At 36.3% G+C, this 15,737-nt stretch overlaps 2 pseudogenes; both read left to right on the top strand.

Annotated features, from left to right (window-relative positions):
- Positions 1 to 2,483: 2,483 nt before the first annotated feature.
- On the top strand, positions 2,484 to 3,375 carry LOC113918380 (annotated as a pseudogene).
- Positions 3,376 to 7,227: 3,852 nt separating this feature from the next.
- Positions 7,228 to 7,589, top strand: LOC113917933 (annotated as a pseudogene).
- Positions 7,590 to 15,737: the final 8,148 nt, after the last annotated feature.

Raw genomic sequence — 15,737 nt, 5'->3', positions numbered from 1 at the left:
TGAATCTCCCCATAGAAATATACTGATGTGATCGTAGGGAAGTCCTATAAGCATTTGATGGAAAAGTTTAACTTTGCATTTTAAGGAACATAATTATTGACACTGACCTATTAGTAGTCTCCCAGATTTTCATTATTTTAATCCCAAATGTTTTTAGGCCAAAATTTATATCCTGAAATTCTACGAGACTTAACACCATAAAAAAAAAAAAAGCAAAGTGATGTTATAAGACTCTTCTCAGAGCATTCAGGTAAAAGAAGTATTCAAATTTATTTTTACTTTTATTATTAGCATCCATAAATATCTATTTATCTGAATTATTTAACATTTTTTCATTGTTATCAGATTTCACCTTCTCACCTTCTGGGTCTTCTCACAGCTAAAGGCTATGAAAAATTAGCATGAGATTGAAACTCAGTTCATGCTGACTTTTTCTGATTATAAGGTAAATTTTCAAAATATACAGGTAAGAACACAGCTTAATTCTGTTAAATAATTCAGGCAAGTACATTGAAAATTAATTCTAAGATAGGTGATAATTAAATGGCTTATACTTAATATTTTAAAACAAGAAAATAAAATATTCAGCCTGTGCCTTTATTTTGATGTTTTGATTATGGAAAATAAACCCATTCTGACCATAGGATTTACAAATTAGACACATTGGTCAAAATATCCTAATGGATCACTAAGTAATGATAGAAGATAGCCTTTGAGGGAAAACAAAATTTGTTCTTGAAAATCGTATTTTTAAAGATTTTTTTTACTTATTCATTTGAGAGAGAGAGAGAGAGACAGAGACAGAGAGAGCACAAGCTGGGGGAGAGGTAGAGGGAGAGGAATAAATATACTCCCCGCTGAGCTGGGAGCCCTCCATGGGGCTCAGTCCCAGGACCTATAGATCGTGACCTGAGCCAAAGGCAGACTCTTAACCATCTGAGCCACCCAGGTGCCCCATGTCAAAAATCATATTAAGATTTAAGATTCTTTCTCTTTTTCTAAGTGTTATAAAACAAATATACAGGCAAGCTTATTTTTATTAGCTTTCAAACTACTGTGATATACTTCAGAAAATCTTATATAAGTTTCTTAGGAAACAGGAAAATAGTAGATCAGTCAACTCAGGTAAGACAATGATACATAATTTTTTTAATGATAAATTTTGAAGAATTTCCTTTGTAGGGGTGCCTGGGTGGCTCAGTCAGTAAGCGTCTGCCTTCGGCTCAGGTCATGATCCCAGGGTCCTGGGATCGAGACCCACACTGGGCTCCCTGCTCGGTGGGAAGCTTGCTTCTCCCCCTCCCACTCCCCTAGCTTGTGTTCCCTCTCTTGCTGTGTCTCTCTCTCTGTCAAATAAATAAATAAAATCTTAAAAAAAAAAAAGAATTTCCTTTGTAGGCTGTTCTTCAAAATTAACAGTCTCAATTAGTGGAAACCAAAGAGATCACTAAAGATCAGTGGTAGTATACTGACAACAATTTCACCTATCTCAGGTCTTTGAAGCTAGGAGTTGAATCAATAATTTTTTTCTCTATAGCATTAAACAACTCTTATAAGAAGTATAATTCATAGCTAAACTCAAATGTCTACAATTCTAATAAGGAAACCGTGCATGCATATATGAGAAAAAGCCATGTTATACACAAAAAGCCAGATTATACACAAGCAGCTCTAGACTGTCTTGGGTGTATAGGATATGCTTGAGGATGCAGGAAGTGAAAATCGGTGTGGTCTGGGGGCATTTAGTTAAAACTTTATTAAGTAGCATTATATGTAAAGGATGCTTTACATAAAGAAAGAAAGGATTTAGAAATCTGGGCAAAAATTAACAGGAAGATGGCATGGACAAAATCAGTTTTTAGGGAAATGGATCTAATACCAGGAAAAGGGATGAGAGAGGTGATTATATATAGGTATTTATTTCCTTGGCTATCCAAAGTAGTATTCTTTAAAGATGAAAGCCCTATTCTTAATCCTTATATGTTCATACAATTCCTAAGATATAAATTTAACCTCTCTGTTGTATGCTATTTTCAAGCATTCACTCCACTGGGAGAGTATATGAAAACCTTTGGCTCAGTTAAAAAAATGTGTATATATAAAAATTGATTGTAAATTTATTTTAAGGATCTTTAATACAAAATTCACACTAAAATTTTTTGTCAATAATGAACCAAATATGGGAATGTTAGATTTGTGCACTATTCATGCATGAATTCATAAAGACAAACTGTAAGCATTCTTCTTGGAATTACAAAAATATTCATGGGAATGCTGATTTTCAGAGTTGAGGTTATAAAGCTGACATTTTAGGAGAATGAATATCCCCTAGAGGTTTGTGTGCCTATATCCAGAGATAGTAAGGGAAGTTTGAAGAAGGTCCTCTCTTTGTTGTAAAAAGAAAAACATGGAAGGACCACTATACACACTCTAAATTAGAATCTTGTATCTCCAGAATTCCTATCTCAACAGAGAAGGTGGAGATGACTGAGGATAACTACTCCTTGATAACTGAATTTATCCTCTTGGATTTACACATCACCCAGAGTTGAAGAGCCTTCTGTTTGTGGTGTTTCTTACTATCTATCTGATCACCATGGTGGGGAATCTTGGCCTGGTGGCATTGACTTTTATGGAGTGTCATCTTCACACACCAATGTACATCTTTCTGGGCAACCTGGCTCTGATGGATTCCTGTTGTTCCTGTGCCATTACCCCCAAAATGTTAGAGAACTTCTTTTCGAAGGTCAGAATGAGTTCCCTTTATGAATCCATGGCACAATTTTATTTTTTCTCCCTTGCTGAAACTACAAACTGCTTTCTCCTAGCAGAAAGGCCTATGATAGCTATGTGGCCATATGCAGCCCACTGCAGTACCACACCATGTCAAAGAAACTCTGCATCCAGATGACCACAGGGGCCTATATAGCTAGAAACCTGCATTCCATGATTCATATAGGGTTTCTCTTTAGGTTAACTTTCTGTGGGTCAAATCAAATTAATCACTTTTTTTGTGATGTTCTTCCATTATACAGACTCTCCTGTGTTGATCCTTATGTCAATGAACTGGTACTATTTTTCTTTTCAGGCTCAAGTCTTCACCATAGGCAGTGTCTTAGTATCTTATTTCTACATTCTCTTTACAATTTTCAAAAAGAAATTCAAAGAAGGAGGAAGCAAAGCCTTATCTACTTGTGCATCCCACTTTCTCTCTGTGTCAAGATTTTATGGAACTCTTCTCTTTATGTACATTCGACCACCTTCGAATAAAGAAGATAAAGATATACCTGTTGTTTTTATACTCTAGTAATCCCTTTATTAAACCCTTTTATTTATAGCCTAAGAAATAAGGAAGTAATAAATGCTATGAAAAAAATTATAAAGACAATTTTAAAACATTCTAAAAGAAATATTATCCCCTGTGGAAAATTAACTTAAGTTTGATCAAATGTTCTCCAAAATCATGGAATATTGAGAAAGTAGAAGATGACCACTTTGTAGATAAAATATTCAACTACAAAAACATGATATTATCAGAGTCAAATAAGTAAGTTCAGCAAGCAGAGATTCTGTACAATGTATTCCAAAATCTAAGCCACTAGCTCCCAGCAAGAATGCACTAAACAATTATTCTTGAGGTCACAAAGTGTGTCACAAAGAAATTAGCTAAACTATTAAGTAATTGTTTCAAAGGGTAATGAGTTACAGTTTTCAACAAACACAACAAATACTAGGAATAGAATTCAGTATATATAAAGATCACTTCAATTTAATATTGCTGAAAAATTTCTGGAATTCCAAAGCGAACTCTGAAACATTCCAAGTTCTTAAGAATTAATCCCTTTTTATTTTTTTTTAATGTTTTATTTATTTATCCATGAGAGTCAGAGAGAGAGAGAGAGAGAGAGAGAGAGAGACAGAGGCAGAGGGAGAAGCAGGCTCCCCGCCTAGCAGGGAGCCCGATGCGGGACTCGATCCCAGGACCCTGGGATCATGACCTGAGCCGAAGGCAGACGCTTAACCATCTGAGCCACCCAGGTGCCCCAAGAATTAATCTCTTTTTAAACAACATCATCTGTCAGAAGTAAACTGTATATATTTGATTCTTGATTTTCTTTGAGTTTATTCAAGAGAATATATTTGAATATTAATTCACACCGAATATCTATTCTCAAATCAAGAATACTTTCATCCTTAAAAGGGGAGATTTTATTATATATCTTTTACCACCATTAAAAAATATTAAAAGAAAAGAATACTAATAAAAATGTATAATGAAAAAAGACTTTTCATCTTTAGTCAATTTTACTCTCAATTTCTCTGAAATACAGTATCTGTGTACTGGTGATTTATCAATCTGTAGTTGAAATAGATGGTATTTATGGATCAGATATCCATATGGATTTGGATATTTTCATATAGTTTGATTAGGTATCCATCAAAAGTGAAGTGTAATCCTTAATACATTAAACTAAATGAAGGGGTTTTTCTCTCTGATGTTACTTATCTTGTTTGTTACTAGGAATTCCACCAACCTGTACTGATTCCAATGTAAATTACTGACACATTCACAGCATTAACAAAAAGTTGGAGATGCTGTAAAGCATAAATGAGGCATAAAATAGTGAAAATTCTAAATACCTAAACAAAAATATGTATTGATCACTTACATATGCAAATATGAAAGAAAAAATAATTTAATGAGAACATGTTATCTGCTAGGCACAAAGCTAGACCTTTCATATATATTACCTACAAACTGGTTAGACATGATTTTTCATGCTTTACCTCAGTAAAAACCTCATACTTTGAAACACTGAGTAGCTTGCTCAAGTTCATCCAGGTGATTCAAATTGAGCTAGAATTTATATCAATGCTCCTTGGGAGTTCAGGAAATGGAGATCCTTGTCGCCTGAGGTATTTAGTCCTTATGCAACATCAGAAGTAAGATGTGCCTTAAAATGATTTTTAAAAATGATGTTTGGAGGAAAAAAGGAATGAGTATGACCACAGTCAATGTGTATGGAAATAAGGAGACCCTGGGAATGGGGGTGAAGGAGGTGAACCATGGACAGAGTCAGAAAGCTGACAAAACTGTTGTTAAGAGGTGTTGCGGAATATGGAAAATAGGGTGGAAGGGGATCAGGTTACTGAGAATCTTAAGTGTCACCTTAAGGAATCTGAATTTATATCAGAGGCATCAGACACTGAAACTTCCTAGAACCAGGTAATATGATTGTATTTTTCAGAAAACTAATCTGGCAATTAATTGGAATGAAGCTGGAAACAATGAGGCTGACTTCAAGAATTCATATATTAGATGATGAGAGCTGAAACTGGAGGATAAAAGTAGAGGAGTGCATAGATATAAGCAACATTTTAAAGAAAAAATAATAAATTGTTACTACTGGATATTAAAATGAAGGTTTATCTCCATCCTGTGAGTAACAACCTAGTTGTAACAGAGTTCCTATCACTAATACTTAAAAAGGTATCTGACTCATTTGGTCATTCACTAGTCATTTCCTTTAATATATTTTAATGTAACAATTTAATATATAAAGGTTTGTTATTTTTATTTTTAAACAAGTCCATAAATATTTTTCAATTTCTTGGTTTTAATTTCTAATATTGTAAATACTGTTAGCTATAACCCACATACACAAAGGTCTACAAGGTCCTAAACACTTTTTTTAAGAGTGTAAAGGAATCTAGATACCTGGGTTAGATGAATCAAGTATACATCATACATCAAGTATACACATCTGTATACACTCTTTATTTCAGAGGATATTTTTAGTTCTCAGATTTATATGCATTGATCCCTTTCCCTTTTCCAGGGAAAGGAACAAGGCACAAATTCAGTTTATGTATTTCTGCACCACACACTTCCAACCCTTAGCAACACTGAAGCCTACAGGTCTGTTAAGGGAAGAGTCTGTGGCTTATTTGGGGCTCGTGAGACAAAAGAAGTAATTTCATGGAAGTTTCTGGGATATATGTTTCTTTTATTTTAAAAGAGATCCACAAAAAAAGGTAGTCTTTCTTCCTCTGAATGTCATGCTGTGTGGATAATGAAATCTGGCACAGTCTACAACCATTTCACCATCAAAAGAGACACCAGCTTGGAGATGAAGTCAACACACAAAGGAGGGTATAGCTGACCCAGTGTGTCTGGAATTAACCATCCCTTCTCTTTTTAAAATCCAAAAGATCTCCTTACTGTTAAGCTTGTTGAAATAAAAAATGGTTTTATTGCAACTGAATAAATATTAACTGATACATTCATGTCTCTTGCCTCATCTCTCATTTTCTGCTTTATTTTAGATTCTCAGACACCCTTGTAGCTTACAAATAACTTTACATCAGTATCCATTTACCTACTCAGCACATCTATTACATTTTTTACTTTTATTTCTATATTTTAATTTCCTATAACCCCACTGAAAAAATGGGGGACAAAGAGATTTCATAATTTGTCCACAGAAATATTAAGGTGGAGCTCAGGGATCAAATCTAGGGATCAAATCCAAAATCCATGTTCTTAACCACTAAGTCATTTTATACACAATATAGAGAAGTGAAAGTAGCAACAGAGGAAAACTTTCAAGAAACTAAACTGTAGTGGGCAGAGAGTCAAATAAAATGTGAAACAATGACATTTTCCTCCAGATTTATTTTGAAAAACTTTCAAACCTACAGAAAAGTTGAGAGAATGCCCATGAATTGTTTTTAAATCAGGATTATTGTCAATATTTCACTACATTTGTCCAATAATCCATCTGCAAATGTGTATATATACATATGTAATACATATATGTATATGTGTCTATACCTATATATGAGATTATGACAAATTCTTCAACATATATCTCAAAAGAACAAACATATTTTCTACATTGTCATATCATTTTTTTTAAAGATTTTATTTATTTATTTGAGAGACAAAGAGAGCAAGAGAGAGAGAGAGAGCACGAGCTGGAGGGGGTTGGGGAACGGCAGAAGGAAAGGGATAAGGAGCTCCCCACTGAGCAGGGAGCCCCAGGTGCATGGGGCTTGATCCCAGGACCCCAGGATCATGACCTGAGCTGAAGGCAGACACGTAACTGACTGAGCCACCCAGGTGCCCCTGTCATATCATTATTACCCCCAAGAAATTTAACATCACATAATATGATGTTCATATTAAAATATTTCCAAGGAAAGCGGGAGCTGTGGGTGGGGAACATGTCGGATTCAGAGCTCAGCAGGAAGTGGGACCGGTGCATGGCGGATGCGGTCGTGAAGATAGGCTCTGGTTTTGGATTAGGACTTGTTTGCTCACTTACCTTTTTACAAGAAGTATGTGGCCATTAGCCTTTGGTTCTGGCATGGGATTGGGAATGGCCTACTCCAACTGTCAGCATGATTTCCAGGCTCCATATCTTCTACACGGAAAATACGTCAAAGAGCAGGAGCAGTGACTTGCACCTGAGAACATCCCAGTGGGAGGAAAAGAGAAATCATGTTTATTCCTCAGGAATATTGAAGTGCCCTGGAGTAAGCTGACATTCTTCTGTAACAATGTTATCAGTAACGCTTTAAACTCCAGCACAGTTTATGTATTTGAAACGAAGTCTGTTTCCTGTTTTGTATTTTCTCTCTGGAAATTGCAAGGAGGTGGTCTTAAAAGAAATAAATTAAAAATAGGCAAAAAAAAAAAATATTTCCCAGTTCTCCCCAAATTATCTTTGATAGCAATTTATTTTTTCATCAAGAATTAAATTAAAGGCCACTATTTGCTTTATCATTCTTTAATCTTCTGTAATCTAGAGCAAACTTATTGCTTTTTTTCTTTAATGACATTTAAAATTTTTAAATATTTCTGTCTGACATCATGTAAAATATCCCACCATCTCTATTTTTGTGATATTTCCTCATGATTACATTAAATTAAATAATTCAGCAATCATTGGTGTGCTGTTTTTCTTCTCCTATCATGAGGCCAATCACATTAGCTTGTCTTGTTGACTGATGCCATTCACTGGTACTACATTAAGGTGGTACCATCAGCTCTTCCTACGATACAGATAACTTATTTCCTTGCTATTAAAATTTAATCTGTAGGGTGGTACTTAGACACCATGTGAATTTCTTGTTCCCTAATAATTTTTCATCAACAGTCTTAGTATCCGATGACAATAATTATTTGAATCAATTATTATCATTGGAAGCAGAAAACTGGTGGTTGTTTTTCCCCAAGTGTTCTCTGGCTTCATTCTGAGAAACAAGAACTTTACCTCAAAGACTTACTAATTTTTTAATTTTTTTCAAACAGTTTTGGATTTATAGAAAATAATATAGATAGTATAGAGAATTCCCATACATGACACATTCATTTTGCCATGTCATTAATATCCCACATTAGTATGGTACCTTGTTATAATTAATGAGCCAATATTGATACATTCTGAAGTGAAATTCATACTTGATTCAGATTTCCATAGTTTAATCTATTGTCCTTCCATCCAGAATCCCATTCAGCATATCACTTTATATTTAGCCATCACATCCCTTTAGTCATCAGGTGTCTGTGATAGGTTTTCAGACATTCCTTGTTTTTGATATCCTTGGTAAGTTTTGAAGACTACTAATCAGGCATTTTGTAGATTGTCCCTCAATTGGGATTCCTTTGATGTTTTTCTCATGATTAGACTGGGGAGGATAGCTTTTTAGGGGAAAGATCACCAAGGTAAATTGCCATTTCATTACATGCTATCAGTGGCAAATACTATCCTCATAACTTATAACTCTTGATGTTGACCTTGACCACCTGACTGAGGTAGTGTTTGCCAGGTTTCTCCATTGTGAAGCTGCTCTTTCTTTACCTTCTCTTACTGTGTTCTTTGTAAGGAAGTCACTATCCACAGCCCACACTTACAGAGAGGAAAGAAATGTACGATCTCCCTGGGGCAAAGTATCTATATAAATTGGAATTCTTCTGCATGGAAGATTTGTCTATTCACCTCATTCTTTTATATATTCAATCCTGTATTTACATCAGTATAGAAGCATGGATATCTATTTTATACTTTGATATAATTAAATACTACTTTATTAATTTTGCTGCTCAAATCATTCTAGCTTTGGCCACTGGGAGCTGTTTCCATTGGCTCCTGTGTCCCTTTGACATACACCCATCACTGTGTATGCAGGGTGGGTTTGTTTTTGTTTGTTGTTTAGCTTTTTTTTTTCTTCTTTTTTACTTTCTGACATTACAAGATGCTCCAGGGTCATGTTATATATTTATTTCCTGCCCTAGTCACTGAATCAGCTATTTATCCAAGTAGATATAATTCCTTTGACTGGAAAATGGTATTAAGAACAAAAATCTGGGCCAAAGGTATCCTAGTTGTTTCTGCAATGTCACTGCTTCTAGGCCCTGACAGCTGGCTGACTGAGCATATGTGGGTGTGTTCCTGTCATTCCATATTCTTCACAGAAACTGATATTTATTTAATTTTTTTTATTTTAGCCATTATTTTATGTATGCCAGTATTATTTTCATTTGCGCTTCACTATGGCAAAGAATGTGGAACAGCTTTTCATATGCTTATTTACCATCTGTATTTTTTTCTTTGGTAAAATGCTTTTTCAGACCTTTTGCCCAATTTTTATTGGATTGTTTGTGTGCTTTTTGTTCATTTTTTATCAACAAACAACTTGGATCTTTTTATACAAGTCTTTTATCTGAAATGTGTTTTCTTGGTACTCCCAAATGCACATGCTGAAGCACTTAGTGGTTGTTTTTATTTCTCTGAGGTTCTGTGCATTTCTCTTCATTCTCTTTTTTCCTTCATCCTTTGGATTGCATACTCTCTGTTGATATAACTTCAAATTCACTGACTCTTCCTTCTGTCAGTTTAAATCTATAGTTGAGCTTCTGCAGTGATTATTTTTATTTCAGTTATACTTTTCAATTACAGAATTTCCATTTAATTGTTTTTTGTACTTTTTCTTTGATAGTCTTTATATCAAATAACATTGCAATCAGTCCTTCCTTTACTTATTTAATCCTGGTTTCCTTTAGTTCTGTGAACATATTATGATTATTTTTAAGTTTTTTCTATTGAATCCAATATATCATTGCTCTCACAGGCAGTTTGTAATGTCTGCTAATAATGTGTATGGGTTACACATTTTGCCTATCTCATGACTTTGTTGTTGTTGTTGTTGAGAACTGGGCATTTAAGATAATATACTCAAAAACTCTGGATACTCATTCATCCTTGGATCTTGTTATATCCTTGTTTATTTGTTTAGTGACTGGGTAGATAGTGTGCGTGTGTGTGTGTGTGTGTGTGTGTGTGTGTGTGTGTGTGTGAAGTCCATTTCCTCTGCAGTGTAAAGCCTCTGATGCTCTCCAGAGGATGCAGCATGCACACAGTCACTTGGGATGACCATGGTTTTATCAGAGGTCCTCTTATCTCTTTCTTTGATCATATCCAGCCATTAGGCCCCATTCCCTCCCAGCAATAGCATGAGCTCTCTCTTTTTTTTTTTTTTTTGAATGCCTTGGGGAATGAGTTGTTCCACATTCATAAGAATTTGGGCCCCTTTGAAGCATGGTTTTTGAAGATAATGTTTGAAGCTCTTTCTAACTCGAGGCAAGCTCCTCCCTGCTTTCTCCCATCCTGAATTTTTCTAGGCAAACCAGCTGGATGTTTCACCAATGGTTCCACCAATATCCTTCTAATCTCCTTTTGCCAATAAAGCCACTTTCTTTAAGGGATACCTTTGGAGGTCTCTGTTCTTAAGGCCTTTCTTCCCTTTTGGGTAAAATCTCTGAGACTCAACTCTCAGACAGGGGAGCAGTGATAGTGACCCTCTTCTGTCCATGTGATACCCCTGCTAAGTATGTCACTGGGTAGGTACAGCCTCTGATCTCAGCTTGCCCCTTCTGGTCTGGAACAACTGCCTTACAAATGGGCTGGGCACAAGGGTGATCAGGTCCTGGTATTTCTGTTGTGTCATGCTTAAGGTAGAGTCTCTACCTTATGAGTGTGGGCTGGGTAGAAGGGATCCACAAACTCTTGATCACAGTCACCTAGAATTTAACTTCCACAACACATAGCTGGAAGGAGGTGAGAAAAGCTGTAGGCAAGGCCCTCCTGGGAGGTAACACAGTCAACTACTAGGAGGTAGAGGGGATGTAGGGAGGGAGTTTTGTGCTCTCGGCTGCACCTGAGTAGTGTGGACATTTAGTCATAACGAGCTGGGAAGGCACAGGCAGAGAGGAAGTTATGATTCAAATGCTGTAGATTCTCACTGTTCTTATCAAATTTTAATATATTTTCTTGAATGAATGTTTCATTTGCTGCATGACCTTAACACGATCTCCAGAGATTTTTTTCTTTTCTTTTTCTTTTTCTTTTTTTTAGAGAGCATAAAAGCCCACAGCCAGGAACATCATCCACTTGGTGCCAAAAAACCTGTGGTCAGTGGGAGGGTTGCTGGCACTATAAGCCTACCCAGAATGCTATGGCCTGAAGCCAGAGTGGCCACAGCTCCAGGTCCCAGCTCATGAAGAGGTGTGAGGTGGGCAGCAATCCCTGACCTTGGAATCAGGGGCCCTAAGATGGAGTAACAGAGATATGGATTTCCTGGTGGTCTCAGGCCTGTGCCCACACACTTCAGTTTTCACAGCTTAATATGGGCACAGAGCCCAAACCATAAGCCTTTCATGGCCACTGATGAGCACAGGTGTGTAGAGCAAAGTAGCAATTGAGCACCATGTTGTAGCCCATCAGCATCTTGCTGTCAATATCAGGCAGCCCCATGTTGCCATACCTTACCTCACGGTAAGCCTCATCACAGTGCAGGCTCCGCTGCATCTGCAGGGGGCCCGGAGAGAAAGCCAGAGGTGAACATGCCCCCACACTGGCTGCAAGCCTGTTTGGAAGCACACAGAGGTTCTTGCGGCTCCAGTAGCTGTTCTTTTCCTCCTCCTTGTTGTACTTGGGGTACTTGCCCACCAGCTCATCCAGAGGAGCTCCAGGCCCATGGGGGACCCTTAGCCAGTCCTACTCACTGCTGTGCAGTCCAGTGACCCCAACCACATGGTAGAGTGCAGCACCAGCTCCATGGCCTGACACTGCCAGAGCACTAGCACAGCCGCCCCCACTTCCCAAAGATTTTTAAATCATGTTTTTTAATATATGATTTTCACCACGTATGCTGTCCTGTTGAGGAGCTGGGCCATGGATTGTCTCATGCTGCCATTTTGAAGTGGACCTTAGCTATAGCTTTTTCAGAAATGTTCTTCATCAAGTTGAAGAAGTTCCCCTTCCAGATCTAGGTTACTGACTGGTTTTTACTCTGCTCTAGTTCTCTCAACCCTTCCTTATGTCTTAATCCAGGTTCTGTCACTTATTAACTGTGGCATATTGAGCAAGCTAATTCTTGTTCTTAATTATAAGTATTCATTAAATATTTCATATACTTATTCAAGATCACTTTATCCCCAAAACTTCAAAGATTTTAATGAAGAAATATCAATCCCCACAACCACTTTCAAATCTTTTATCTGTCCTTTCGTTATACATGTCTGTATTTTTAAATCATATGCTTACATTGCTATTTGTTGATTTTTTTTAAAGATTTTATTTATTTGTTTGACAGAGACAGAACTCACACAAGTAGGGGGGGAGAGACAGAGGGACAGGGAGAAGCAAACTCTTCACTAAGCAGGGGCCCGATGCAGGGCTCAATCCCAGGACCTGGAGTTTGTGACCTGAGCCAAAGGCAGACACCCAACCAACTGAGCCACCCAGGCACACCACTCTTTGTTGATTTTTTAGTTTTAAAAATTATTAAATTCATACATTGAAATATGAGAATTTCCACACTTAATTCTTCACATCTCCTCACCCTTTCAATACAGCTATATTAGAATTATAAGTTGATCAATATTCACTGTTAACATTATGACTGTATAAATTGTGTTCATAGGAAAAACACATAAGGTACTACAATGATGTTTTCTTTCTTCCACAAAATTTTCCTTTCTTTAGGGTTAATAATCACCTTGGTTTTCTTTTCTTTGAGTAATATTTTTTATCACTAATTCAGATGCAAAATTTTCTAGATGTCAAATAATCTATCAATTCCAGGTTTTTCTTGTGAATGTTTCACCCTAGGCCCCTGCCTTTCTTCCCCAGTCTATACTGGTGGTTCTCTAGGACTGTGACCAGTGACCATTAAACCTAAGTAAGGGGTAGCAACATGGTGGTTTTGCTATATAGGTCTTTAGACTTTCATATGCTTTTCTGTGGTCGATTCATAAAGCATAAGTAGGAAGAAGAGTGTCAGTTGGGTACTTAATATATATACCTAAAGCATTTCCAATTCTTCTAATTCTCATATTCTCTCCTAATTATACAAAATTATCCTAAGAATCGTCTGGAAGCCACCAACTTTAGAACACAAGGCAACATGGCGGACTGTCAAAATATACAAGGAGATATATGGAACTAAATAAAAGTACAGAAGTAAACCCGAATTGCTTTAAAATTTCAGAATATGTTAAAGGTGTAATTTTAAATCAATGGAGAAATGATGGTGATGGGAAAACGAGCCTGTCATTTAGAAATAAGGTTGGATTTTTATTTACTTCTTATATCAAAATATGTATGAACAAAATAAGTAAGAACCACAACTGAATACAAGTAGAACAAGAAGAAATCTTGAGAAAGAACTTTATTACCAAAACACCAAATCTAGAAAGCATAAAGAGAATAATTGAAGTATGAGATTCTTCTGATCATTTGCCTGTTTGCCCTCAATCCATTTCCCAACTTCTCATGTGTATTTTTTTTTTCACAATCAAATGCCTTCTCCAAACTCTGTTTCCCAGATTCCTTTTCAAGTGGCTTCAGGCTAGATTTGGATAATGAGAGGCACTAATAAGAAATTCAAGAGTCTAGAGAAAGAAACCCCAATATTTCTTCCCTCTTTCTGTGTTATAGGCAGTATCTCTAGTACGAGGTGCACCTCCTTATCAATTCCAGCTCCTGAAGGAAAACTCCGCATGTCACCAGAATCATGGATTCATTCAATACCACTCCTCCCCATAAGATCTTCCCACCATTAGTAATCTCCAGGTTGCCTTACTGCTCCATGTTTGACTTGTTGCTTTTGCAACTCTTTGGAACTGTTTACTGAATTAATTATTTTTTCTTCTAACTGGTGGGCAAGAACACAATTCTCCTGGGTAGACCATCTTACAATGACTATGTAAAACTTTCAAACTTCTATACAATTAAGAAAAAACAAAGGTAGCAGCCAAATAATAATACAAGAAAAATATTTAAGACATGTATGAGAGAAAGAAAAAGATTAACACCTTTAATATATAAGTAGCTCTTACAATTGATATGAAAAAAGCAAACATTTAAATAGAAAGAAGCACCAATGGACATACAAAAAAAAGAAGAAATACAAATAGCCAATAAATTTAAGAAACTATGTTTATTTAAATTTAAATTAAGGAAATTAAGGGGCATCTGGCTGTCTCAGTTGGTAGAACACCCAACTTTTGATCTCAGGGTTATAAGTTCGAGCCCCTCATTGGGTGTAGAGACTACTTAAAAATAAAATCTTTAAAAATTTTAAAAAACAAATTAAGGAAATTAAAACATCATTGGGGTTTTATTTATTTTACCTTTGGAGGTGAGGGGAAAGAAGAGCTATCCGTTTAGCAAAAATTAAAAGGGATGATGATAGCCAAATTGTTGGGAATACCATGGAACAGGGACTTTGTCCAGATTGAGACAATCTTTCTGGATGGCAAATTAGAAAAAAAGATTTAAAACCTCTGAAATATTCATGTACTTTGATCCAGACATTTTACTTTTAATGGACCAGAGAACAAGGATATATTTAAATAGATATTACTTAGTAGCCTATTCATGGTAGGTGGAAATAGAATTAAGCAAGATATCCCGCCAAAAGGGAATGAATTTAAAATGGTACATAAAGCCTCATGGTAATCCCAAAGCAAAAAACTACAATAGGCACACTAAAGATAAAAAGAAGGGAATCAAAGCATACCACTACAGAAAATCATCAATTCACAGCAAGAGAGAAAGAATGGAACAAAAAGACTACAAAAGAGCCAGAAAACAAGATGGCATTAATAATTCCTTACCTGCATTCTGTTATCCTGCACTACCTGGCAGACAGAAAAACAGAAAACCCTGCAAGCCATGGATCAGTCCAGGCTGCACAGATCATGAATTTTCAATTACACCAAATAACTACCTAGAAGGCAATAAATCAAGGCCCAATCCTTATTAAAGGAATTTCTCATTATTGCAAAAAGCCTGGGCATTGAAAGAAAGATTGCCTAAAACTCAAGACATATACAGACCAAAGCACCTAAAGACAACTTTATCTTTCAGAAAATTGGAGAACAAGAAAAAATTCCACCTTTTGCTCACATGACAGAATAGGGAGGCTTCAAAGATAAAAGAAAATTTCCCACTACTATTAACACCTTAGGAGAAATAGATCTCAACCATTGGGAATGAGGTACCATGAGCTCTTATAGACAAAGGAAGAACACTATCAGTTCTTAACTACACCAGCCTCTCTTTCCCCCTTCCTCAGAGTACATTTAAAATGATGGGAGTTTCCAATACCCCTCTGATGCTTTTTAAATCCTTGTTAATTCCCTTTTTATTGGGACCTTTGCTAGG

Source organism: Zalophus californianus, chromosome 1 (genome assembly GCF_009762305.2).
Source record: "Zalophus californianus isolate mZalCal1 chromosome 1, mZalCal1.pri.v2, whole genome shotgun sequence".
NCBI lineage: Eukaryota > Metazoa > Chordata > Mammalia > Carnivora > Otariidae > Zalophus > Zalophus californianus.
Note: the sequence above shows the minus strand (reverse complement) of the source record. Positions and strands in the feature narration are given on the sequence as shown.